The sequence below is a fragment of the Dipodomys spectabilis genome, unplaced genomic scaffold (genome assembly GCF_019054845.1).
Source record: "Dipodomys spectabilis isolate Male_0828 unplaced genomic scaffold, ASM1905484v1 ptg000019l, whole genome shotgun sequence".
In the NCBI taxonomy this organism is placed as follows: Eukaryota; Metazoa; Chordata; class Mammalia; order Rodentia; family Heteromyidae; genus Dipodomys; species Dipodomys spectabilis.
In genome coordinates this window covers 3,087,490-3,106,545 of record NW_024870696.1, presented here as the reverse complement: position 1 = coordinate 3,106,545, position 19,056 = coordinate 3,087,490, and positions in this window count along the sequence as shown.

Sequence of the window (19,056 nt, the reverse complement as noted above, 5' to 3'; positions counted from 1 at the left end):
TAAGCCATAGTAAAAAAGATTAGAGGCCCCTACCTCTCCTAGGGCAGTGGGACAAGAGTTATTTGTGACTAGATTGATAAACACTGTTAAATCATTGTTGATATTATACTTTTCCCCTTCTTTACATAAGCTAAGATTTTTGAGGCCATCATGATGGGGAGCAAAGTCAGGAGAGGCAATGTGACAAGGCAGGAGAGAGATGTGAGAGAGATCTAACTTGAGATTAAATAATGAAAGAAGAGAAATTGTGGACCTCGTAAGAGTTCCTGAACCTCCTAACAGTCTCAGATACTCTAGGCCCAAATGTAGAAATACTATATGGCCAAATACTATATGGCCCACTGTTGCTTCTTTTGGATGTCTACTGTTGCTGCTTGTGTGTGAGGATTAGAAGGCTACCAAGAACTGGGGCTACTAGTAATTACACCCTAGAGTAACAAGCCTCCAACGTGAACATAAAGAGCTATAAGTTTACAGGCTCTAAAACCTGAGCAATAGGTCACTATTGGTAAGGGCTTGGCACTGTCAGTCCTGAGTGTCCAGGATTGTATATTTCCAGCCTCTGGAAAATCTCCTTTTCACCTACTCATGATTTCCTCTGGCATAGAACAAAGGGGCCAGAAAACTGGTTGGCAACAATAGCATCATATATTTTTCATGACACTTCATCTATCATTATATTTGTGTCCTCTAAAAAGTTACAAAAGACTAAACATGAATGTCTGCACTGTTACCCCATGTATTATGAAAAAAATTACCTACAATATGGTCTATTTTGCAAACACTGAAAATAAATCATGCTTATTTTCCAGCTATATTTTAATAACTTTATTTTAATAACTTTATTAATTTAATATGGATATGAATTATGTGAATATGTACAAAAAGCTAAAATAGTTACCCACAATAGTAGCCAGATACTTTGAGATATAAAAAGAATGGGATGATATTTAAATAATTAACCTCATCTTGAGATCACTTGATCTCCATAAGTCATCAGAATTACTCAATTAAAAATACATCTGAAATTTCTAAAAATTACACTGGCTCATTGAACAATTGATTGGTTTTTTTTTTTTTTTTTGCTTTCTTTATTCTTGGAAGGTTGTTATAAACATTCACCCATTTTCAATACGTTGATATATGAGTTAAAAATGTTAAAAGTTTGTATTTATTATTAATTTGAAGATTTCACATAAAGCAATGATAATCAGAGCCTCTTGGTTAAGAAATAAAAATGTGGGGCTGGGAAGGTGGCTCAGTGGTAGAGTGCTTTTCTCGCATGCATGAGGCCCTGGGTTTCATTCCTCAGCACCACATAAGCAGAAAAAGCCGGAAGTGGTGCTGTGGCCTTGAGCTGAAGAGCTGAGGGACAGAGCCCAGGCCTAGAGTTCAAGCCCCACAACCATCAAGAAGAAAGAAAGAAAAGAAAAGAAAAAAAAAGGAAAAAGTGATTATATGTTGAATTAAAAATAACAGACAAAATATTTTCTACTATTTGGTATAATCCATCTCTTATGAAAAAAAGATTATTCATTAATTTACATGTACATACTTCCCCTAGTATTCTATTTATCTTCCCTTTAAAGGAACATTTTTAATTATATTTGTATTACCTTCAAGTTGTTGTACAAAGGGGTTACCATTCTACAAAGCAGTTTATGAATATGGTACATCTTATTGATGTCATCCCTTTCATTTTCTGCCATCCTTTCCAACCCTACCTCTCCCTTGAATTTCCTTAATCTTTGTAGAATATGCATTGGAATCTATGTCTGCATTCTCCCCCCATCTAACAGGTTTTAATGAAAACATAAGAATCCTTGCTAAAGCTTTCTCTAGCTCTGGAAGACACATGGAAATGAATGCATTATTTCTATCTTGACACTACTTTAGACGTAAACAGCTAAATTTACTTGGAATGATAGCTTAATCTTGCTTTGTTCTCTAAAACTTATCTGCACTACTGGCAGTGCAGTTCATTACTCTGGAAAATGTCTTAATTCTTTATTTACAAGATAAACATCTAAATACAGTTTGAAAAATGGGAAACAGTCCAAGTACAGTCAAATTTGCCTTAAAAAGTCTGAGAAATCTGAAATATTTTAAAGCAAGATATAACTAAAAAGATAAAAAGATGATTTTCTCAATTCTATGACACTACTGCCATCTAAATATCTTTATGGTAACAAAGTAGAACAGCAATGAGAGGTCAATGTTGATTACAGAATGATTGGTAATGACTGGAGTTTTAAACTGCTATGAGATGTCTTTATGCTGACATCAGTAATTCATAGGAAAGTTCTTTTTTTTTTGGGTCCGGTCGTGGGCCTGAACTCTGGGCCTGGGCGCTGTCCCTCAGCTCTTCAGCTCAAGGCTAGCGCTCTACCACTTGAGCCACAGCGCCACTTCCGGCTTTTTTCTTTTTGCTTATGTGGTGCTGAGGAATCGAACCCAGGGCCTCAGGCATGCAAGGCAAGCGCTCTACCACTGAGCCACCTTCCCAGCCCCTGGAAAGTTCTTTTTTTAAATATTCAGTTATACAAGGCCTTTGGGAATATCACAAATGAAATGTAAATTTTAAAATAACTTCTGTTTCAATGAAATAATGGGAGGAAATGAGTGGTATATATAAATATAGATGTATAAATGTATATATCTATGTATACTGATACATATAAATCTGTGCTTGGTTTGCAAAGAGATCATGAAGAGACAAGTTAAAGAATGAAATGAGAGCTGGCTGGCAGTGGCTCATGCTTGTAATCCTAGCTACTTAGTATGCTGAGATCTGAGGATCAAAGTTCAAAGTCAGCCTAGGAAAGAAAGTCCTTAAGACTCACCTTCAATTAATCACCAGAAAAACAGAAGTGGCACTGTGACTCAAGTGGTAGAGTGCTCTCCTTGAGCTGAAGATCTCAGGGACAGTGCCTAGGCCCAGAGTTCAAGCCCCATGACAGAAAGAAAAAGAAAAAAAAATGAAATGAGAGATACGGCTTGAGTGGAACAGCACTTGCCTATGAAGCTTATAAGCTCTTAACCACCCCCCAAAATTGAAATTTATAATTGTTAATTGGGAAAGATAATGACCATACTTATCTTCAGTGTCGATGTAGACAAGCAGTTAATAAAATAGTAGTAGAATAAAATAATTACGTACATGGAAATTTGTACTATATTTTAGACAACAATATTGGACAACAACAATTGATAACATCTTTCACACGTCACACAGTAAATCTGTTTTTTCCCTAGTCAGTCAACACAATTTTGACTGAAATTGATGATGAAATATGTTTTGACTTAATATTTGTATTTGTCTAAAAAACAAATTTATATTGATCAAGTAAATGGTTTGCATCTCAGTTTCCCTTGTCATCTCATGAGACTTTTCTCTGAAATGCATCATTTATATTTTAAGGGGTTTTGGTTGATAAGATATATTTTTGGGATATGGGTGATTTATTTTTATACTTTTGGATTTTTTGGGGGGTGGTGAGGAGAACCATAACCCTCTTGTTTACAAATGGCAGCCACTACATCAGGATTCTTGAATAAAACCTATGGCATCCAATCCAAATATAGTTAACATGTCAAGAATTGTTTTGTTTTGTTTTAGGTTCTTGGAAGACATTATAGAAATGCTAATAGAATAAAATATTAGTTCTAGGATGCTATCCACATTCAATTTACAAAAATTAGATCAACCTAGGGAATAACTTTTCAAAGGGACTTTGGGTTTACTTAATGAGCTTTTAAATGTTTGTTTACAAATCATTACCCACTTAGCAAAGAGGCTGAAGGATTATAAGACAATTCATCCTGGAATATGCACTTACCATGAGGGAAAAAAATCAGAAATGAATATCTAACATTCTTATAAACTCTCTGATAATCATGAAAAATAAATTTTTGAGCACAAGCTTGAGTCTATATAGAATATTTTGGGAAGCAAATACAAAGTCAATTCTAATAGTATTAGTTTTTTTGTTCTAACTCTTTATTCAATTGTAAATGCAAAAATACTTTAAATATTTTCATCTACTGAAATAATACTAACATAATTGTAACTGCTCATACTGTTAGAATTTGTGTGGCTCGATGACACCATACCCAGATGGATGGTTTAAAATTGATGCAAACTTATTTCTTACTGCTTTGAGGACTGGAAAGACAGGATCATGAGTCCAACAAACTGGGTGTCTGCTAAGGGGCCACCACTCATAAGCAGATGTGTTACTGTAGCTTCAAAAAGTAAAAGGCATATATATATATATATATGCAAAGGTAATGTTCAGATGACAACATATATCTTCTGAGTGTGTTTTGTACAATCAGTTGCAGTGAATTTCCACACACATGAATGTTGTACTTTAATAATATTTCTCTCCTTCATTATCCTCTATTTTCCCCACTTATTCTCTTCCTTTTCCCAATAGCCATCCTTCTATTTTCATGTTTTTCTTAATTTACATCTAGATTATATATATGAGAAAAAACATGGAATTGTTTGCAAGAAAAGAGACTAGAATCATTACAATTGAAATAAACTACATTCAGAAAGACAACTTTTTTCATATAACTGATAAGACTCCAGAGCATATGTACAAAATATGTGCCCTATTTTCCATATCCATCCATCTATTATTAAGGTCCTAGGTTGATTCTATAACTTAGCTATATTGGATAAGGTCACTATAAACATGCCATGTAACTGTATCTGTATCTGCTCTAGCAGCCACTATTTCTATTTTGAATGCCTTTGCTCCTGTTTTTAATCCCCCATATCTAATAAATAGATTATAAAATCCTCGTCAGTTTGCCAAAGTCTAACATATAAGGAATTTCACTATAAAGCAATGACACAATACTTCAGATAACACATTGCAATGAAGTCATGTTTATCTTTTTTTCCTTTTTAAAATTGTGTTAATTATAGAATAAGGATCTAGTTATAAAAAGTTATGGATCCATAAATCATTGACATGTCTATATTTCATTCCTATTTTGGTAAACAAAACTACACATTTGGAAAAAGGAAGAAAGAAAAATGGAAAAGAGTAGGAAGAGGATGGAGGAAAAAATGAAGGGAGGTAAGTATATTCAATGCACATATTTGAAAATGCTCCAGGTTATTGCAAATAAGGAAAACCATGGGACCTATGTTTCTTTGGGCTTGGCTTACTTCACTTAATATAATTTTTTTCCAAGTCTTTACATTTCCTAACAAATGGAGCAATGTCATTCTTTCTGATGGAGGCATAGAATTCCATTGTGTATATATACCACATTTTCTTGATCCATTCATCTACTGAGGGGCATTTGGGTTGGTTCCATATCTTAGCTATGGTAAATAATGATGCAATAAACATAGTTTTGCTGGTAACTTTAGTATGGTCTTGTTTGTGATCATTTGGGTAAATGCCCAAAAGTGGGATGTACAAGTCGTTATGTCGAAAAATGAACTTTACAACTTTGGTTGGGGATAGGGAGAGATGGGGGAAAACAAAGGAGGAGGCTACAATGTTTGGTAAGAAATGTACTCATTATCTTGCCCATGTAACTGTAACCCCTCTGTACAGTATTTCCCCATTAAAAAAAATAAGAAAGAAAATGCTCCAGGTAACATAAGGAGATGAGTAGGGTTAGCACATTAGTTGGGAGAGAATGAGGGCAGGGGGCCATTGATCAAACTGCATTAAGTTTATAGGTTGACATGTTAAAGAACACCCCTTTGTACAATTAAAAACAATTAAGTTAATTAAAATAAAATATAAATTAAATATATTTAAGTGAAAAGCACTAGAGAAAACAATTTTACTAGAAATCTATTAAAACTTAGTCAAAAGAAAATCCTGCCAGTGTGTCATGTAAACTGATTGGTCTTAGAGAAATAAAATCCCAGTTCACTTTTTTAAATGTGTGTGTGTGTGTGTGTGTGTGTGTGTGTGTGTGTGTGTGTGTGTGTGTGTATGTGTCTGTGTGTGCTGGACCTGGGGTTTGAACTCAGGGCTTAGGCACTATTCTTGAGCTTATTTTATTCAAGGGTAGTGCTCTGCTACTTGAGTCATACTTCCACTTTTGGTCTTTTTGCTGATTAATTGTAGATAAGTGTCTTACAGATTTTCATTCGCAGGCTGGTTTTAAACCTTCATCCTCAGACAGATCTCAGCCTCCTGATTAGCTACTGATTACAGGCGTGAACTACCACCACCTAGTTGAACTTAATTTATTATGGGACATTAGAAAACATGTAATAATAGATATTTGGAAAATAGTAATTCTATTCTTAGCCTCCTCCCTCCCATCTCCCCATACTTTTCCTTAGCTCATCTCAGCTCAGGGCTTAAAAATCAACATTAGCTAGAAAGATCCTATTAAGATAAAAGTTGTGTGATTCCTCTGCTCAAATATCTGTAATAGATTCCAGTATGGCCCATAATAGTCATCAAGTGCAGTGACCATATCCTTGAAAATATAACTTTATACTTAGGTAGCTAGAAGTGACTAGATGTTCCCGCTCTCTAGCTTTAGATAGTGAGATGTGAGTGGGTAAAACACCAGCAGAAACTTTAACTTTCTTTGTGCATTTGAAATTGCTGCTTTGTACTTCTAGTATTGCTAAGAGAAATATTCTGAACAGTCTGTGGTCAAAAAAAAAAAGGACTGAGACAAATACAGTGGACCTAGACCCAATCTTTTTCTTGGAACAAAGCTCTTCTAAACTCAGCTTAAATCAGCTGACAAACAGCAACCCAGACATACTTGCATTTGAACAGATATGACTTTAAGAAATGGATTTTGATGTTAACTTATGGAAGTAGATGACTGGTAAGTCTTCCAGTTCCCTGCCACTTATCCAAAATATGGAGTGTAATGTTGTATAAATCATGTCCTACCCCCTCTGAAATCTCAGATCAATCTTGTGTCCCTTCTCCTTGGTTTACTTTATCCGTACTGATTTTTCCCCCTTTTTTGTGGAAATAGAATATGAAATCTTGTTTTGTAGGCACTCAATCACTGAACCATACTCCTATCCCTATTTTGTACTAGTAATTCTAAAATAGGTTCTCCACTTTTGTCCACACTTCCACCTGGACTGCCATCGTCCACGTGGTTTACCACAGTTACTATAGTGGCAGTCACACACCATCAGGCCCAGCCTCTTCCTCTGAGATAGAGCATTGTGAAATTTTTCACCAAACTTGTATGGGACTACTATCTGAACTTTGCCTTTTGGTTTGCTAGGATGATAAGATGAGCTACTTCCTCTGGCATTGGTAATTTCCTACTTTCTGTTCTAACCACCGTGTCTACCTTAGAGCTTTGCATATGCTCTGTGCTTAAAATTTCATTAGATAGGTATCCGTGCAGCCCTCTGCTTCAATTTTTTTTTAAAATATTTTTTTTAATTCTAATGGTGCTGAGGATGCCATGTACAATCGAGAAAGATTCTTTATTTCTGTGACACAGTTGTTTGCCATTTCCTCCTTATTTTGTTCATCATTTATTACCATTTAACAAAAATACTATCTTGACTCTCCATCTCCCTTCTCCATCTCCTTAAATCAAGGCTTGTTTATGCACTGTTACTAGTGCTGGGAAATAGTGTAGGACTATCTTCTTGCTCAAATAACAGCATAGGATACAGGCAGATTCCCTCTGATTCTCAACTGCCAGAACTTCTCTTTCTTCATATTGGGGGTTACTCTGGATCAACTTAGGTTGGGTCTACATATTAAATTTGAGGAGAAATCAAGTACAGCACTTTAATTCAATGATGGCAATTCAACATCATCTTCCCTGTTTGTACTCTTCAACACTTATTTCTCAATTCTTTTGACTATTCCTTGAATAAATCATTCTGGCTGCTGAGTGTCTACCTCATTCTTTTTCATCTACTTTCTTTGGCCTACAGAATCCTTTGCCTCTCCCCATCAATGTAATGTAATGTGCTTCCACCTTTAAAACAGCAAAAAGAAAAGAGAAAAAAGTGGCAGAAGAGTAGATCTGTGGCAGCTTTCTGAAGGAGATTCCACAGTTTTCTATGTGGAGTGTATGTATGTGGAGTGTGTGTGTGTGTGTGTGTGTGTGTGTGTGTGTGTGTGTGTGTGTGTGTGTGTGTGTGTGTGTGTTCTGGCTCTTCTCTCTTCCCTCCTTTTCTCTCTCCCTCTCCTTCTGCCTTCCCTCTCTGTTGGTACAATACATGCATACAGAAATGATTCAACTCATCAATAGATATTAGTGTCCATTTTATATTAAATATGAAAATAATTTCCCCTCATCCTCCAAATTAAGAGACTTCCAAATGACAGACCATCATCAAATACAATTTCTTATTTACCATTGACTGAACACTAATGATTAGGTCATTTCTAATTAATTATTTTATTTCTTGACATATCGAATGTAAAATATCATGGTGCATTTAGTTTGTTGAGTTTTAATATCTATGAATTGAACCTGAAAATTCATTATCATTGATCTGACTTTTCTTCTATTCATCCTTCCAAACATTCCAATGAACTCTGGCATCTTCTAAATGTCTGAAAATGAATGCTTCATCTTGGATAATTCATTTTGGATGTTGGACTGCTCACTGCAGAGAAGCTTTTTGAAGTGTCTCACGTGTCTATCCTGTACAATTTAGTCTGCAGATAACTGTAATATGGGAAAATATCAAAAGTGAATGTTTTACAGAAATAATACATTTTTTGAACAACTTAAATTGCTTGTCCTTGAAGCTTTTTATTCATATGGCATGTCAAAACACTTCAATATTCACTGACCTTTCAAAGTTTGTAGTTCTAGCTCTTTTAGGAAGCTTTTGAAATTATCTAATACTCAGTGCTACATTTTACCACTTGTGCTTATAATTCAGGTGAATTGTAGTCCTTACATTTTATTTTATTAATCCGTTTTCAAGGTACAGAATAAGATTTTTTTTTAAATTTAACCATTATGGAAACAACTCAAAATTTGTCAGGTAATTGAAAAGAGAAATTTTTTCCTGTGTTTTTTTATTTTAAAGATATTGTACAGAGGGGTTACAGTAACATGAGTAAAGTGATAAGTTCATTTCCTATCAAACATAACAATGTTACCTCTTCCTTTGTTTTTCCCCTACCATCCCTTCCCTCCCCACCTTCCCAACTGCTCCCTCCCCCCTGAAGTTGTAAAGCTGTTGGCAACATAGTGTCTTGTACATCTCATTGTTACAATGGGTCAACTTGTATCCTTATTACAGCATTTTATTATTTCCCTTCATATGGTCAATGTGTGTTGAAGTTTATATTGAGAAAAAATAATCTCTGAGAAATCTAGCATGTATTTATCTGCACAAATATTGCTTACTGTAGATGAATGAGTGGAGGATACACTTTGCTGCATGTGGAATATGCTAAATTAGTTGCATACCAATTAATCTGTGATTTGGAGAAATCATTATTAGTTACAACACATTGCTTCTCCGATGAGCAGAATATGTGTGTGACATTTGCTGTCTGGATAGCTCCAAAAAGACATGCATCATTGTACATTGGCAGCACCTGAGAGAAATGATACATTTTAAAGCAATTCTATCATGTGGTACTATAAATGTTCTCTGTGTCTATCTTTGGATATTTGACTTAGGCACTTTTGATGATTTCTGTGCATAGAGCACCCTCTGCCTTCAGCAAGTGAAAGCATGTGTACAAAAGGGCTTCGGTGTGGCTCTGTTAGAGTAATACTTCTGATTGCTTTTTTCTTTCTTCTCTGTAAATTGTCCTGAAAAGAGTGTTAAAAATAAAGAAACTAAACTAAAAAGAGACCAAAGGAAGGAGAAACACACATCTTTCGTGCATCACCATCATAAGCTGAGTGACAATGTAGCTAGATTGGTACCTCCAATAAACTTAACCTACTTAATAACTTCAAAATGTGAGTAAGATGTGGAATTCAATTGTAGTACCTGTCATGAGCCTTACATATCAATAAATTCCCTCTCTGAAACTGTAGATCTTGTTCTCTTGTCCACCACAGACTGACAGACAGCTGCAATTAATAACTGTGGGTAGAAGAATACGGACTTAAAAAATCAATGAGTTAAGAAGAAAAGATTGATGCTGACACTTGCTTTAACATCAAGGGACCTACAAGGATGGACAAAAATATAAAAGGCTGTGATCCAATTTTTTGTTCTTTAAGGATAGGTTTTATGATGGTTCTAAAATGGAGAGAAAGAAATGTGTGACTGTGAGGGACAAGAATGAATATATAGGAGGCACTAAGGGAGTTGACTCACCTATAAGATAAGAACAAAGTTTTGCTCTGCTTAGCCTACCTTCAACATAGTGAGCAGTATTGTTTTTCTTTACCACCACTATCTATGGGGCTCACGCATTAATACTTTTGAGACAGGAGACAGATTTGAGTTGGAGATCTAGAGGTTCAAATTGTTTCTATTGCCCAGAATATACTCTTACCACAATAGTACTGAACATGACACATAGAAACTGGTATGTCAAATACAGAGACAAGAAACAGCCACTAAGCAAATAAAGAAGAGAAAAAGATATAGTTCAGAAAAAAAACAGGACCAGATATGAAAAAGAAAGAGAACTAACAATGCATTCAAAACATAAAGAAGAATAAGTTTTAAAAGTAGTACTTAAGAGTAAGCCATGCAGAACAAATGCTTCCACAACCCCAAACAACTATATACAAAACACAGACCAAGCATCAGTGGCTCATGCCTGTAATCTTAGCTATTCAGTAGGCTGGGATCTGGGGATAGAGATTTGAAGATAGCCCAGCCGGAAAATCTGAGAGACTTTAGTCTCCAGTTTAAAAAGCCAGAAGTGGAGTTGTGGCTCAAGTGTTAGGAAAATAGTCTTAAGCACAAAAGTTCAGAAGCAGCATCCAGGCCCTGAGTGCAAGCCTCAGGACTGGCACTAAAAAAGATTTTATAAAACACTGAGTCCAAACTCAAGAGTTTTGCTTGTCATTACTACTACCCAGAAACAGTTAAATGTAAATCAATAAAGTAAATCATGTATATGTCATAATTCCTGAATCTTTTCCTTTGGTGCTGTTTGCTTAATCATTTTTACAATATTTCAAATTGAAAATTCTTGCAAATATGGTGTTTTAATACCATTTACACTATTACTATTTCTATTTGACTTAATTTGATTCCATTACCTGCTCAAATGTTGTCCTCTTAAAATCCTTATGAAATTTCATGAATGTCTCAACCTCAACTCTGTGGTTCTACCAATGTACCTCATGTACATCCTACCATGCCATTATTTGTATCACTGTGTGACTCTTGAGGCAAAGGCCATTCTCTGCATTTCATCCTTATGTCTGAGGTAGCGTAGATAATAGCCTATGCAGCATTTTCTTTCTCAACATTGGCCAACACTCTTTAATTACTAGACCCTTGGAGCAACTTAAGACAATAACCAGCATGAGGCTCCATGTCACTTACATGTTGCTAGGGCTATTTTATTCCTACTTTCCTCACCACATTTCCTATATGATAGCATTTTATTTTTGCTATAGCCATGTAAAAACTAAATGAAATGTTAGTAGTGTTAAACTACTAGTGACAGAATGAAAGGCCATTTTAAAGTTAAACCTTAATATTATCTTTTCTCGTTGCTGGGCATTTCTCATTATTAGGTTCTCTGAATTTTTATTGAAGATGTTTGTCATCATTAGTTACTAAAAATAAATGTGAAGCCATTCATTCTGCATTCGTTTTATTTTTTTTCATTAAAAGACAGTACATCTTTAAATGGAAAAGCTTCAAGCCTGACCTTTAAAAACATACTTAGCATCAACTCCATTAGTAGTAATGAGCATGTTCTCTGAGACATGTAACTTGAAAAAGCATGCTCATATTTCAAAAGAAAGACAGTTTTACACATTGGACACAGAGGCTAAAATTACTTCTTGCTAGTTTAACCTATAGAGGTAAAATCAAATTATCCCCTTGCCATTTGATTGGCTGACTAAATTAGGAGTTATTTACTTTTTAACTATTTTATTATAATTATTTATTAGTTTACATTAGAATTTGTAACTGCTAATGCAAGATACTATTAACTGTTCACCTGTACTTTCTAGAATATGACTTACATGCAAAAGAGACTTTTAGACTGAACAACTATGTTTCCAGGATTGGAAGCCACTGATTGAAGAACAGACCCTAGTTACTCTTTCCTTTTGTGCACAGAATTACACTTTAATTTCAAAACAAGATTTTGTGTCCACTCACTAGCATCTTCCCATTTATCTCACTCAAAACCTTGGCATTCTGGCTTGTTTCCTTTAGTCTAATTGATTGGATTCCATGTATGATGGGACTCATCAAGAACCATACATCGACCCCGTTGCATCTATGATGCTGTGTGACCCAGCAGGATAAAGGCTTATGAGAATCCAAGGCTTTCTAGAAGACTGACTTCACCTTCATGGCTCATTTTGAGAGGGCATGGGTATGTGATATTGCAGGGAATGTTCTTTGAACATTCAGTGTTTGAAGGTTAATTTTTTTTCTTTCATAAGGCATCAAATAATGTTCTGTGTATTTCTTAAAGGATTGGAAAATAATTTCTTTTCTACTTCAAGGACAATTTGGGTTCAAATCAATCAAATGTATTTATAACTATCTGAACATGTATGGATTACCTTTAGACAGAAAGAAGCATGTCTTGAGATTAGTTCCCATAGAAAACATTAGTCAACATTAACACCCACAAAACTTGTCTGAGACAAGCAGAAAAGGTCAGATAAGTTGATGTTAGATGAAATGAACCCCAAGATAAATATTCAAATGTTTTTTTTCTTTTATGCAATTGTTTCTAACATATTTATACGATGATTTCTTTGTTGCTTTGTATGTCCCTCCCCCACGGTATAACCCCTGCTTTCATTGTATTTGATGTTGGTATAATTGGTGGAGGGGAAGGTAAAAAACAAATTGCTTAAATAGGGATACAGGTGGACCTATTGCAACAACGAGATGTACAAGTAGTTATGTCGAAAAATGAACTTTACAACTTTGGTGGAGGGTGGGGGTGGGAGATGGGAAGGGATGGGAAGGGGAAACAAAGTAGGAGGCAACAATGCTTGATAAGAAATGTACTCATTATCATGCCCATGTAATTGTAACCCTTCTGTACAATATTTTCACAATTAAAAAAAACTGTTGATGGTTGTTAGAATTCTTAACACTCTGCCAACAACAGAAATGATTCTGCTTCTTCCCTAATATCTCCCACCCAGTCATTCTATCTCGTCTGAAGCAAGTTTTTGTGTAGAAAGGGAAACATATTTTCACAAAAAAAGCTCTGACTTCCTTTTTTATTTTATCTCTCTGAAGTCACAGTAAGTAAGGAGAGGAAGTGTTACCATGGATACAGTGACATGCAAGCCCAGAGCAGGGACTCAGTGAGGTGGAAATGACAGGAACTGGAGGATGTGAAGAACTCACTTGCTCGCTTAGAGTTTATGATCATCCGGTGGCAGGGCAGGGTCTCCAGAAGGAGCTTGGCACTGTATAGAAAAGCAGATTTCACAGAGTTCGGAGGATGGGCTTCTGATTACAGGTGGCAGATTGAACCATGCATCTGATCTGCTCCCTCACAACCCCAATAAATCCACAGAAAATGGATATTTTAAAACTAAACCCAAATCTATAAAGATGAGGGAAACATAGAGACAGCAACAGCAAACTCTGAGAAGCAGAAAAGCAGACAGACGTTCAAACTGACAGAGCACAACAAAACAAAAGAAAGCAAAATCATACCAAAACCCAAACTCTAAACCAACAAAGGGAAAATTCAAGAGACACTCTAATCCCTACACCAAATTTATGAATGGCTCAGAAATTGAGGACTTCAAGTGTCACAGGATGCTTAGGAAGAAAAGCTAAACTGGTGAGACTCTCATTGCCAATTAACCAACCAACAGCCAGAAGTGGAGATGTGGCTCAAGTGGCAGAGCCCCAGTCTTGAGAGTAAAAAGCCACATAAGAGCAAAAGGCCCTGAGTTCAAGCCTTTGTACTAGAAAAAAATCATTCAAAATGACCACAACTGCTTATCATAGATACTTATTAATAAAAATAGTGATGTCTAAATGACACATAACTGCTAAGAGTCTGATGTTGTTCTGGTGAAAGGACTTGGGGTGAAAGAGGGTACTAACCATGATACCACTGCGGATATAAATAGTGGTATGCTCCAGCCAACTGATAAGTGGTTCCCCACCGCCAAACGTCCCCATTTTCTCTTTCTCCCTCATCAGTGATGGAGTGCTGGTAGCTTGAAATTGGTCATGCTGGGAATATTTACAGGAGGAATCCAGGAAATGGCACACATTTGAGTATTTTTTCCAATCCTTGGAGAACTGGTTGTTAAAAATTTATAGTAGTCCATTGACTATATGCAAGGTTGACTTTCATTCACAAATTTATAAATCATGCACAACTCAGTCAATGATCAATAATAAATAGCTTCATAATAAGGAAACACTAAAATGCTCCAGGAAATATTTTTATACCCCCGTGTTCCAAGAGTCTTAAGAATATTGATAACTTAAGAAGGCCTGAAGACTATAAAACTTATGCTAATACAATCACAAATTATTCCAGTGAGGAAGAAAGAGACGGCACTTAAATTAATGCAAATGACAGCGAGCCTTATGATGAACTGAGAATTTTTAATGATCTATACATGCTAGAAAAAGTCTTGAAGATCAAGTATGATTGTACTCAAGAGCCACAATGTCAAGCCAAAGAAGAAAGCAAGCTTAAAGTGAGCCCAGGCTTATGAAAAAATTAGGTATGACAAGAAAGATTTTCAAAGTACTTATTCTACTCTTTAGCTATTTCCCTCTTTCATGTCTTTTCTGAGAAAAACAGTAAGGGCTAACATTTGATACAGAAGTCAGAGAAGCTATTCAGCATCTCTTTTGCTATCGCAGAGCCTCTGGCAAGGAAAAGGTCAGAATCTCACTTTGGGATACTTTAGTTTACCTCACAGAGGCTACAGTGATAGGAGTGATACTGTGATGTGTAGCCAGGCCATTTGGGATCCAGGCATAAATAGTTCTCTCCAAATGACAAAATGACAACATGACTAAGAAATATGATGTCAATGTACATAGTAATAAAGGAAGTGAGAAATATGAGTCTTGGGAAAAAGACAGGTGGAATAGAGGACAATGATGGAAGGGGCAACTGATCAAGATGCACTGGAAACGTAACTGGGCATGGTCCATTCTAACCTCCTTTCACAAACATATGAAGCTGAGATAACAAAGGAATATACTTAATTAAAAAAGAACATCTCCATTTTGTGTTTGTTCAGTTCTCTATAATTCTCAAATTATCTAGATTTCACTTGATGGTCTGTGATATATCATTCCCCAATCCACCACTAACATTTGAAGAAGAAACTTAGATTATGGAGATTCAGATAGCAACCATGATGACAGCATAAGGATCAAAGAGTAAATAAATGCAAGTAAGTGTCTTAGTAAGCAGAAGGATCTGGAATAATAAACATGAAATGTCAAAAATAATTTAATTCCAGAATTCTGCTTAATTAATTAACTAGAAATGCAGCCCTAATTCTGATTACAGCATTTGAACACTACTTAACACTTTAAGGAAATTCAGGTCACATTTTGTTGTTCTCTGATAACCCTTGTCCAGAGACAAATTTAATATGGTCATCAATATTGGTAGAAAATAATCTCATAGTGATCCTATGTTGTATGTTTTCTAAAAACTATTATTAAAACCTAGTAATTCCTATGCATTTAACTCAATAAGGAAATGTTTTATATATATATATATATATATATATATATATATATATAGTATGCTATATTATGTTAGATTTCCTTATTACACACACACATGTATGTGTGAGCATACATGCCTGTGTGTATTTATAATTTAACTCAACTATACATTGACTCCATAGTATATTCGGATGCAACTCTGAATAAATCAAATGTGTCTGTATAAGTCCTATATTTCTAAGAGCTAGTTTACATTTAGGAAAGACCAATGCTAACAAACATACCATTTTTACGTTTTTAAACCTGTTTTTGAAAAAAAAACTTTTTGTCTATAGTGCTTTTGCTCACTGAACCATTTATAATTTCTGTTGATTTGCCTACAAATTATGTACACAGTAGTTTAAAACTTTTTGCTAAGACTTTTTTTCTTACTATAACTTTAAGCTATAAAGGAGAAATTTATATTTCCAGCAATTTTTCTTGCCTTGGGAGTTGGTGAAGCATTGAGAATGTCTCAAAAACAGCAAGTCAGAGGAAGCTCTGGATACAGAGTGCTTCTATATTGCATGAGAACTCTATGAAATTGTTTGTTTGCACACAAAAAGCTCCATGAGGAAAGGGAATACAGAACTCTGTTTAAAAGCCCTTTAAAATGTTTCAGGGTAAAGTACTTACCACCAGTATTTTGTTCAACAAGGGAATAAAGCAGAAAGATGAGCTTTGCTTCAAAGTTGCTCACAATTTTGTTTGTTCAAAACTTCTAGAAGTTAAAAATTATGATAAGGATGATGCAAGATGACCAAGTGAAAAGGAGAAGAAATTAAATGAAAGATGACATTTTTCCAGGCATGGTGGCTTATGCTTATGATCCAAGGTATTTGGAGGTGGAAACTGGGAATCATGGCTCCAGACTAGCCTGGGAAGAAAAGTTTAAGAAACTCTATATCAATCAATGTCTGGACATGTTGATGTATGCTTGTTAGCCCAGCTACGGGCAAGCTTCAGGGAAGCAGTGCCATATACCTGTCAGACATATTGGAAAACATAAGTAGGAGCTTTACATTTGAGGCTGACCAGAGTATATAGTGAGAAGCTGACCATGGAATAAATTGAGATGTGAATTCAATTAGTTTTTTGGGAAAAAAGAAAGTAACAATTTTTGTCTTTGAAGAAAAAAATTATCAAGCTTGACCAAGATAATCTTCATCATTCTTATGAGTCACTCCCAATAAATACTCATTTTCCTAGGTTAGTAAGAACATTTTCCACAGAGCAAAATGACTTTATCTTTTTAGCAATACAATTACGTTATTAAATGTTTGGGGGAACATTGTGTTCATTAAGAGGGTGACAAAGACAAATACCACCAGCCTGAAATTGTTAGTTCAGAATCACATGGTGTGAAATTGAAAACATGCATTGACTGAAAATTATAAATATACCAGCTACTCAATATTTGCCCTTACAATGGTAGCTTCCACTAACTTAATGGGACATTAGTAAATGATGTCACAGCTGTCCAAAATGCTGTATTAGAGTCTGTGGGCTTGTAATCTAAATGTTATACATTATATGTGAAGAATATGTTGAGAATCAAGATGGTTAAAATAGAAAAGCACAACAGACTGCACATTAGAGAGGCAGTAAAAGTGTGCAGAGAAGAACAAGACATTTGAATCAAAAGAAAAACTGATCTGTGTCTTAGCTTCCCATCTTCTAGCTGGGCAATTGGCATCGCTGTGCTTGATTTTTCTAAATTTCAATTTTTTTATCCATGAAATAAGACAATTACTTCAGAAGCACAGAGATCAGTTTTGGTAACAATGAAGACAAGTATTTCTAAGATATTAAACTCTTACTTTTCCTCTCATTAAAATAGTAAGGTCCATTATATACTGTAATTTAATAATGCAGATATGGATATTGAAATTCTATACACAATTCAATAATTTTTATCAAGTTCCCATTAGTGAAATAGGGAATAGAATGGTTAGAATTCAACAGAAAGCAGGTACACTAGGCAATTCTTAACTTAAAAAAGCATACTTCCTCAAAAAATAAATATCACTGTGGACTTTGAGTATTCATCTAATATGGATATATGTATAATATATATATATATATATATATATATATATATAAAGAGAACAAGAATTTCATTTTCTTCCTTTTTCTCTTTATTGGGGATTAAATTTAGAGCATTCTACTTGTTGAGTAAGGACTATACCAGATGAATCATATTCTCAGTGACTCAACATATAAACACCGTGACCTAATTATATACTTTGTTATTGCAAATATTTCTTTATATCAACTTGGGTTGCTTGAAGTTTATTAAAATCATAAAACTTCAAAGAAAATCCTACGTATATTTGCTCTCAAAAATTCTATAACATACACAATGGAATTCTATGTTGCCACCCGAAAGAATGTCATGATCCATTTGTAAGGAAATGGAGACTTGGAAAAAAAATCATATTAAGTGAAGTAAGCTAGACCCAAAGAAACATAGGCTCTGTGGTTCCCTTCATTTGTTATAATTAGTATAGGTCTAGGATAGTCCTAGCAGAGGATCACAATAGCTTCATAGCTATGTATGTGTGACCTTATAAAATGATATTTATTGAAATGAGCTCCAAGTTATGGACACCAGAGGGTTTTATTGTTTTTGCTTTTGTTTGTTGTTGTTAATGTACTGTGTGAATTTATTTTTCTTTTATTTTTTCTTACTTTTGATTATCACCTGTTGTCACTGGCTTTGATTTTGGTACCCTGTTTTGGTATATACATTTATCTGATTTGGAGAAGTATAGGGGAATAACAAAATGGTGAGACAAAGGACAAAGGGTGAACCAAAGCAACAGCAATACTTATAATTTAAAAAAAGACCTATCTTGGAAATGAACTTTACAGCTTGGGTCAGGAGGAGTCAGGGAGGAGAGAAACTGGGAGGAAACAAAGGACAGGAGAAAGATGTTCAAAAGAAATGTAGTCATTACCTTACATAACTGTAACCCACTGTATATCACCCTTACAATAAAAAAATAAACCAACAGTATAGCAATATGGAAACAGGCAGCTAATCAGTATTTAGTTAATCCTATATACTCAGAAACCTGTGATCTAAGGAGTGAGCTTTGAAGCTAGCCTAAGCAAACAAAAAAGTCCATGAGCTTCTTATCTCTAATTAATCAACAAAAAGCCAAATGAAAATTTTCAATCAAAAATCCAAGCCAAGAGGCCAAGCTAAGCCAAGT